This window comes from Elaeis guineensis, chromosome 5, assembly GCF_000442705.2.
Source record: "Elaeis guineensis isolate ETL-2024a chromosome 5, EG11, whole genome shotgun sequence".
In the NCBI taxonomy this organism is placed as follows: Eukaryota; Viridiplantae; Streptophyta; class Magnoliopsida; order Arecales; family Arecaceae; genus Elaeis; species Elaeis guineensis.
Window position 1 is genome coordinate 84,993,639 of NC_025997.2, and position 8,062 is coordinate 85,001,700.

Genomic DNA, 8,062 nt, shown 5'->3' on the forward strand with positions numbered 1-8,062 from the left:
CCTTGACCTAATGTGATTAGGTTTAAACCATCTAATTGTTCAGAGGTTTATTTGGTTTTTAAACCTCCTTGATGCCAAAACCATGCGCTATATATTTGTCACACCCCATTTATTTTTGGCATTTAAGAGGAGAAATCCTTCTCACTTACTCCTCTTAAATTTCTTCCCATATTCCATGTATTTCTTTTATTTCCTTATGTCATGTGACGACTCTTGGATTTATGGATACAGAAGAGAAGGAAGAGTCCTTCTCTAGCAAGGAGTTTGAATGCCAAAATTAAATGAGATGCCACCTTCTTTTGTGCATTGAAATGGAAAAATCCATCTCATATTGGACTCTTGAATTCTCACACCATTCCCTTATCCATGCACCATCAGATGGTGTTTAAATTTTTCTACATAGAGGAAGAGTCCTTCTGCTGATAAAACTCTTCTTATTACATGCCTTGCTCTTGGATTTCCATGCTAGAAAATTTATTTTTAGCATGTAAGGGATATGGGATGCCAAGAGTTGGCACCCCTTGAAAACTTATGTGGCGCCCCTTCATTCCTTATATAAGGGGCTCCCCATAAGGGATAAAATCAGAGAAAAAGAGGCTTTAGGCATGGGATTAGATGAAGATAAGATTAAAAAAAATCTGAAATAAAAAGATAAGGAAAAGGGAGAAAGAAAAATAGAAAGGAAGAGAGAAGAAAAATGGAAAGCATGTGATGTTTATTCTAAAATCAGATTGTTCATGTGTTGAATATATAATTGATATTTGTGTAGTGAGATCATTTAGGAAATAGTTTCTAGAGTAATTCTAGTGGAGGTCTCGAAGGCATACAAGTGATGGTGCAATCCGTTCTTGCGAATGACGATCAGCAGCATACTTGCAAAGAAGACTGTAGCACTACCTCGAATTGGAAAGGGCCCTGATCAGTCCCGTGTGGATCTTCATTGGAGGGCTTCTACTTTGAAATCTTGTGGAGATCTCAAAATTATCAAATCATCATCTTCATGTTGGTATATGATATCTGATCTCTTCTTGTTATTCATGCTTATGTTATTTGATTGCAATCATCAAGATGTTCCTAGAGTTTTTGTGTTTTGGTAGTCTAGCTTAATTGTTGAACTTATTTTCAATAGTTAAATACATGTAAAAATTTTTGAAATTTATATTCCGCTGCATCACCAAAATCTAACAAATTAAACTCAAACCAAATTTGGGTTTGAGTTGGGTCAACCCTTTGCTGGTTGAACTAGGGAAATGGGTGCCACAAAACCAGCATCCCACATGCCAGAAATTTTTTCTCTAGCATGTGGGGTTTATCTTGTGTGCAAATATCAAGTTGGCATCCCATGGGATGGGATGTTCCTTTTCTCATCCTTGTCTTTTTGTTCCATGGTGAAAAAAAATTCACAAAGTTTGTGATCTGATTCTCAATGCAGGGGAGTCCTTTTGTGGCTAAATTACTTCATGAGTTAGCATTGGAAATTGGATAAAGATCAAGCCCTAGCCAAACCTAATCAATGCGCCACCTAGAGTCCAAGTTGATTTGGTCTCTTAAAAATGTTACATGCCACTTTTTATCTCTGATTTTTCTCCATGCCTAAAGCAAGTTAGCACCTCCCTTATGGGCCCTTGGATGGCTAGAGTGCACTGATCAAGGGTGGAGAAAAATATCACCCAAGAGAAGCCTCATGACATCTCAAAAAACATCGAAAATTTTTTTTTCGAAGAGTCCTTCTGCGCGAAGTGACTCTTGGATTAAATCACGATGTTTGCCACATGCGATGGATCTTTCAACCAGATGTGAGATATCTGATTAGGCATGAGATAATGTGGATGGGTGTGAGAAATCCATCCGGATGGGCGCGGGATGTTTTTGTTGGCATCCGATCTTCAAGTATAAAAGGGGACGTGCGCCAGGGGATTGATTCATTTGGAGTTTTTTTTTATCTCTTCTTTCTTACATCTCTCTCCATCTTGTCTAATTATTTTATTCCTTTCCTTGTTAGGACAAGTGCTAAAATAGTAAGGATAAGTTTGATTTTAGGACAAAGGCTTAGAAAGAGATATAAGGAAGACAAGGAGACAAGAAAGATAGAGATAGGAAGGCTAGGAAGAGAGGAAGGAAGTCCTGAGGTTTTGCTACCCAAAGAAGTTTTTGGAGAGAAAATTTTGGAGGAGAAATCATCTTAAAAAGTTGGTGTCTCAATTAAAATCCTGTGTGGATCACCGTTGGAGGGCGAACACTTGAGCGCCTGATAGAGGTTCTGTCGGAGTTTTGGAATAAGCATTGTAAGTGTTCTTCTATACCTTCAATTTTGTTATGAAAATATTTTATATGATTGTTAATTATCAAGGAGGTGCTGATTTAAGGGTTTAATATTCAGGTTTTCTTAGTTTAAATTTTTTGAAATCTATTATGCTTTTGTTGTGCATGTTATTTGTGAAACCCTACATACTCAACTTCAACAACTAATTATGATCCAACAGCAATCTATCGTCAAGCTAGAAGCACAAATTGGACAGTTAGCTGAGTCCACCATGAAGAGAGAACCAAGTCAATTGTTAAGCTAGTAGATACCAAATCCTAGAAACAACCTACTCAATATCCATCAACTACCTGGACCTAGTCATCAATCCAATATCCAATCTAAGAATTCTCAATTTGAGAATATCAAAGCAATTTCTGAGCTTAGAAATGATAGGATTTTTAAGGACTCATACCAAGACTAGGTGAGAGAGTTAGTACTGATGCTAGCTAAAATATGGACTTAGAAGAAGAGGTTAGTACTAAGACTAACCACATAGAAGAACTTGAGTCAGAACTGGTACTAGTTCCAATTTGAGTGAGAAAGATAAAAGAAAGAAGAGAATGGATGAGTTATCTGAGACATATAGACCAAGAGTCTCATTTTCTTCAATGCTAGAAGCCGGTTCTTCCTCTCTAAAATCATTACCTTCTTCAAAACTGAAGTCGCTCTAGGTCACACCTGAGTATGCATGTTTAGAATCAAGTGACATTCTTTCGGTACCCATTGCATCGAACTTAACCTCTAACCCAAAAATTCAATTTCTGAGTATTTTAGAAGAACAAATAGGAAAAATTCTCAACAAACATGGGTCTGTGAAGGGTTTTATAAATTATTTTCTTAAAATTAAAAAGATAAAACTAACAAAGAATGGAGACGTGAACTACCTTTTGGAGATTGGCAACAAAATATTGAAATTTATCAATAAAGAGATCATAGGCCATCTTTCTGAGATTGACAATCCAAAATCATTAAAATTTGTTAATCCAATATTTGACATGGGATAAGCAAAATTGGTATAGTCTGACTGAAGATGGTAAACTTAGCACTTTCTGAGAGATAATTTAGCTTTTGCTTTTTGATATCTTTTACATTTTGTTTAGGTTAGTATCTTTTGTAGAAATTTGAAGATAATATTGGCTAAGTTGGGAAGAGAATCAATTTTGAAAAGATTTTTGGATCAGGTGATATTTCTCCTTTTTCTTTCTCTTTGTATGCACTCTTTATTTTTTTTACTTCATTGAGGACAATGTCGATTAAGTTGGAGAGAAAAATAATAATTTTTTTAAAGTCCTCGAATAAGTTAGTATTTAATATTTAAGCACCTGATTATGCTTAAAAATTGAGTTGAACTAAGTATTTTTAAAAGAAAATTGATATATAGATTAGAGAGTTTGTGAGATACTGAGGGATCAAGTATTAAGAAAATCTAATAAAGAGTTAAGTTTTGAATACAAATATTTTTTTTATGAGTATTTTTAATTTTTTCTACCAACATTAAAGAAGAATTTACTTTCTATGGGCTTGTGTAGGGTAACTATATATTTTTTGATAAAAAATTTTTTTTTAAGTACTTTATGCTGAGTAACTAGACCTCTTTGCTTGAGCAAGTATTGAGTTTCAAGTCAAAAGATATGAAGAAAAAAATTTTTTTATTGTAAAGCTAATTTTAACTCATAGCCTATTTGATTTGAGCAAGTGAGTCTGATGGGTATTTTACACCTAGTGCCTTAAAGTCATCTGATTCGGGAGCCATTGGCTGAAACTTACTACATAGGTCAGACAGAAAGCTTAAGAGGTTAAGACACTCAATAGCAATACAATGTTAAAAAATAAAAAGAAATCTAAATATTGATCTCCCACCGAATAACTGAACCCCTTCATCTAAGTAAGCATTGTGGTGTGTTAAAAAGTGGGCAATGTGAAGATGTTTTCAAATAAATGAAGGGCAGAAGTAACAATACACTTGTCCATATAAAAGTTAGACTATTTAAAGATAAAAGTAGGGATAATTTAAAAAAAAATTTAAAAAAATTTAATATTTTTGGCTTAACTCCCATATTGATTAGTATTAATATCTCAATGACATATCTTTCTCACACTCTACTGAACATCAATGATCTTTTTGAAAATTATCTGATGAAATTTGAAACTCTAAAGCTAAATGATATTTAATCCTAAATCCTTTCTTTACTCGAAGATGAGCAAAGTTCAAGTTGGAAGGTGTGATCAGTATATTAAATATGACAGAAAAAATATTAAAATATTAGATATTTAGTCTTTATTATTTTATATTTGATACTTGTTATGCTATTTTTTAAGAATTATTTGATCCAGACTTCGTTTAGATTTGCAGGCTAATTGTTCTTAGAGAAGAAAGATCAACACCAAAGAAGACAATTCCAGACTGATCCTGAGTAGATACCCATAGAGGCTGAGCACTTACACGACTAAGAGAGAACCTACTCTCTTTTAGATCTAGATTTGAAAAAAGAAATTATGAAACAGGTATATAATTCGATCACATATTCAATTTTAATATAAAATTTAGCATATATTCAATTTTAGCATATGAAGTAGATCATTGTGTTCTATATTTTATGCATGCATGATTAGTATTAAAAGATATTTTAATCTTCTATTCTACTATATTATTTAAATTTTTTTTTTTAAAAATATACATGCATGTCCCGATACGAAATTCTAACAGTGGTATCAGAGCCACGGGTTTTATATGCATGAAATTGACATACATGTTTTGAAAAGAATTTCAAAATCTAATTTTTCTTGATACATGAGATATATAGATAATTATTTTGAATCTATAATTTATTTTAAATTTAATTTTTAGATCATATAGTTGATATGTGTTAGCATGTATAGATCTGAATTTTGTTCTAGAATGATTTTTAGTTCATATTTATACGATATGTAGATGCATGCATAAAATTTAAAAATTAATTTGATTTGATTTATGATTCATATATAAGATATATAATTATATATTTATATTTAAAAATTATTTTTAATATAATTCATGATTTATATATGAGATATATGATATTATCTTATGATCTAAATTTTTATTTAGATCTGAATTTTACATACATATATGAGATATATGCTTGTATATTAAATCTAAAAATTAGTTTTATGATTTAAAACTTACTTTTCATATAAAAAATTTAGATCTAAAATTTAATTTTAAAATATAAAATTTATGTTTGTGTATGAGAATTTTGGTCATGAAAAAATCAAAAAAAAAATTAGGTCATGTAATTAGATTGCATCTAGGATTTTTGATTTGAATATAATGGGTTTAATTTAATTAAGTAATTGATTAAATCAAATCAAGTATTAATTAGGATTGGGTCAATTAAGTTATAAGATCAAGCAATTATTGTTGATCAAATTGATTAAGTCCCATATATAGAATCGATTGATCTAATGACCTAATTCGGCTCGATGGCTTGAGCCTGATTCGCTTAAGCTAGCCTATTTGGACCAATTAGCCTATTGGTGTCTAAGACAAGTAATTGAGAGGTGATTATTTAATTAGTTTTATTTACTGACTTGGCCAATTTATTGGTATCTAAGAAAAGTAATGGGAGGACCCCCACTGATCTCCAATTACCTAGCCAATTTGAAAGATTGAGTCCTGAATAAGATTGCTTGGTGGTTTGGTTTAGCCCATGCCATTTAGATTAATCATATGATGACTGATTAGATGAGACCTAAACCTAAATCTCTCTATAAATATTAAGTCCATAGGTCTTCCACTGTTGTAGATGTACGGGTGTGCTACTGGTGTTGATTGTTCTTGATTGGTTGCAGTGATTTAGTTGCATCGAAAATATACAACTACTCTATTAGCAAAGAGTTGCTCTAGGATAAGGATGGGGTTGGGCTCAATAACTATTAGATGAGGGATTCAATAACGGCCTTGCACTTGCTTGTGAACGATGGCTTGGACTTAACTAAGGAGTATGGTCAATAACTGTTAGGTGAGCCCACATGACTCAGAGATCAAGTCACTACAACATGCTTAGAGAAGCATCCGGACAAAAGTTGTCCATGCATCAGTGTGCGTATTATCAATAACTGTTAGATGAGGTACATGGCATCGGTGGCACCGCAGCACCCACTAAGAATTTAATTATCACGTCAGGATTTTCGTTTTCCATCCGGAGAGTGGAGGGATCCAAAAAAATTAGTGGAAGTTATTATTTGCATCTTAAAGTCTATATAAGCAAATATAAATTTAAGTATAAAAGTCTAACTTGAATCTCTACTCTCGCAGTTAAACAATATCAGCCTCAAACTCTCTAGCTCGCATCCTTGAATCCAATCGTTTGACCAAAACAAACTATAAAGACTATCTAAGAAACTTTGAGATTATCCTGATTTCTAAAAAATTAAGTCATGTACTCGATCAGGAACCCCTAGTATTACCAAATAGTCTAACTGTAGAGCAAAGAACTGCTTATGAAAAGTGGACGGATGAAGACAGTCGGGTTCAGTGTTATGTGTTGGCATCTATGACAAATGAGTTGCAGAGCCAGCATGAGCATATATCCACTGTCAGGGCTATGATCACTCACCTACAAGAGTTGTATGATGAGCAAAGCCATACAGCATACTTTGAAGTATCCAAGAGACTCTTCAATCTGAAGATGCATGAAGGATAGTCAGTTCATGAGCACTATATGACAGTTATCAAGGACATCAAAGAGCTTGGAAAGTTCGGGCTTGATATGCAGAAGGAATTACAGATAGATTTGATCCTTCAATCTATTACTAGTTTATATAGTCAATTTATTATAAATTTTCATATGAACAAACTTGATTGCACTATACCCAAACTGGTCAACATGTTGGTCACTATGGAGGAAACCTTAAGGAGTTCAAGGGATACTGTTCTCACTGTGGAGCAGACTTCTTCGACTAAGAGAAAGTCTGGTTGGAAGAAGAAGAATAAATCCACTAAGAAGTAGAAGAAAGAGAGCAAGCCAAAGAAGGACGTTCCAAAGAAGGCTGAAGCAAAGAAAAAGTATTTCCACTATGATGTTGACAGCCACTAAAGGAGGAACTGTTCACTCTATCTGGAAAGCCTAAAGATTAAAAAGGGTGATAAACCTTCAGATGGTATACTCGTAATTGAATCTAATCTTATGATTTTTTCTACTTCTAATTGGATATTAGACTTTGGTTCGAGTGCTCATATATGTACTTCAATGCAGGGTCTAATAGAAAGTAGGAGGTTGAGAAAAGGTGACATGATCCTTCAGATCAGCAATGGAGCAAAAATTACTGTAGAAGCTTTTGGCATTTATCCTGTTCAATTATCGTCAGAATTTAGATTAGATTTGAAAGACTATTATTTTGTTCCTATAGCTAGTCAGAATTTAATTTTTGTGTCTGTGCTAGCACAAGATGATTTTGAATTTAATTTCAACAAAGATTTTTATTTTATTTATTTATGAAATAAATTGATTATACATGATCTTTTAATTGATAGTCTATATCACTTGCATATTGATACAAATATAAATTTGAATGAGTAAATAGTGAGTGCCGTAGGTCAAAAGAGATTCAAAGGTGAAATTAACCAGAAGTACTTGTGGCATCATAGATGAGACCATATTGGAGAGGATAGGATAAACAAACTAAAAAAAGATGGGATCCTTGGCTCTCTTGATCTTAAGTTATACCCAGCTTGTGAATCTTGCCTTCAAGGAAAAATGATCAAGTTATCCTTTG

At 33.0% G+C, this 8,062-nt stretch overlaps 1 long non-coding RNA gene across 2 annotated transcripts; it reads left to right on the forward strand.

The window, feature by feature from the left end:
• The first annotated feature begins 604 nt into the window (after nt 1-604).
• LOC140857827 (uncharacterized) lies at nt 605-7,756 on the forward strand. 2 transcript variants are annotated; one of them, XR_012141236.1, is made up of 5 exons: nt 605-1,006; nt 1,433-2,285; nt 4,651-4,810; nt 6,603-7,447; nt 7,543-7,756. It is a non-coding gene; the product is annotated as an uncharacterized lncRNA (long non-coding RNA). The 2 variants fall into 2 exon arrangements; XR_012141237.1 differs by having other exon boundaries at nt 4,659-4,810.
• The last annotated feature ends 306 nt before the right edge of the window (nt 7,757-8,062 follow it).